Source organism: Gavialis gangeticus, unplaced genomic scaffold (assembly GCF_001723915.1).
Source record: "Gavialis gangeticus isolate Ggan-Ray unplaced genomic scaffold, GavGan_comp1, whole genome shotgun sequence".
Classification (NCBI taxonomy): Eukaryota; Metazoa; Chordata; order Crocodylia; family Gavialidae; genus Gavialis; species Gavialis gangeticus.
Window position 1 is genome coordinate 1,026,972 of NW_017729000.1, and position 1,568 is coordinate 1,028,539.

General features: G+C 52.5%; 1 long non-coding RNA gene across 1 annotated transcript; it reads left to right on the forward strand.

Annotated features, from left to right (window-relative positions):
* Positions 1-307: 307 nt before the first annotated feature.
* LOC109290067 lies at positions 308-1,328 on the forward strand. The gene is made up of 2 exons (XR_002095508.1): positions 308-341; positions 1,179-1,328. It is a non-coding gene; the product is annotated as an uncharacterized LOC109290067 (long non-coding RNA).
* Positions 1,329-1,568: the final 240 nt, after the last annotated feature.

The window sequence follows — 1,568 nt, forward strand, 5'->3', positions numbered from 1 at the left end:
GCCAGGGTGCATCACGCGCAAAGGACTGGTTCTCAGCTCCACTCCCCCCGCTGCTGAAACTTTATGCGAATCAAACCACAAGAAAAAGGGCTGACAGCCTTGTATGACAGTCTTGTCGTGTGGCAGGCCTTGGCTTATCCCAGCTTTTGGCCGATAGGCCAGCGTTCAGACCCGACTCTCTCCTTTCTCTTTGTCCTGTTTTAGAAGCTGCTGGCGCTGTCTCCAGAGAAGAAGCTGTCGCAGCTCTGAAGGACATTTTTGCTGGGATCAAGCATTGCGCCAAGGATATTTATGGGAATTTGGAAATAGGGATATGGAAACTGGAAAACCAACACATTGATGTAATGCCACCTCTGGGTTTGCTTTCTTTCCCACGACCCCAAACCCTTTCCTTTGGGATTTCTGTTGTCTTGTGGGTGGGTGACCAGCGACCAGCCTCGTGCTGCCGGTCTCTTCCCCGCTCAGCGGGACGGGGTGGCCATTGCCGTAAGGTGCCATTTCTGAGCTGACGCTTGCAATACGCACATTTTAGTCACCGGCTCAGTCCGACTCTGGCATCAAAGGGAACAACTGGAGCTTTCCTGATGACGCCCGTCACCTCCCCAAGAAAGCAAGCAACAGGGGAGGGAGCTGGAAAGGCCAGGTCCCAGGCAGGGCTTTACACCAGAGAAGGGGTTTATTCCATACGAGAACAGCCAGCCCCGCACCCCGTCCTCTTTACTGCGGGGGATCCAGGGCGTACGCACTGGGTAGCGGCTCCCTGGAGATCTGAGCCCACAGAGTAACCAACCACGTGAAGCTCCATCAACAATGCTGGGGTGTTTGCAGAGCCAGCCCTGATCTGGCAGAGACATGCAACGAGTCCGGGATGATGGGTGTTTTGGCGCTGTGCCCATTCGGAGACCTCAAAAAGCAAAGAGTGGCTTGGAGGCGTTGAGGGCATCAGCGCCGCCCAGAGTCAGATCCCACAGCCGATCTCCGCCGTCTCGAAAGCTCGAGTGCCTGGAAACCCCTCTAGACTGCTGATGGCAGATGAGGCGAGCCTGCTTTGTGTTGTGCTGAATGTGTCTCCGCACGGCTTGGAAGGTTTTCGGTGCAAACCATGCCAGCCTTTTTGTCAGCTGGCCTCCGCACTGTGCACGGACCCTTGAACTGACTTGCTTTTCTCTTACTTTTAGGGCAAGAAACAATGAAAAATGATTTGCAGAACCAGAAAGTGCTGCAGCTCCATCAGCCACACTCTGTACCTGTACGTGACTTACGGCCGATGGACACTGCTGCCATGGGACATATTTGCACATTCCTGGGATAATAAACTAGCATAACTGCAAGTGAACGGCTTGGTCTGTCTTCTTTGTGCAAGGGAAAGAAGCTTGGTTTTCAAGAGTGCAACAAGAATAGGCAAAAGAAGAGACTTGGACAACTTCTTTATGTTAGGAAGTGGGGGGAAGTTGTCAGCACAAACGAGGAGCGGCGTTCACCACCCTTCCCCATATTATCTTTAATATCAACAAGTCTTCCTTTGCATTATGGTACAAGTTATTAGCCTCCTTTGTGCAAGGGAAAGA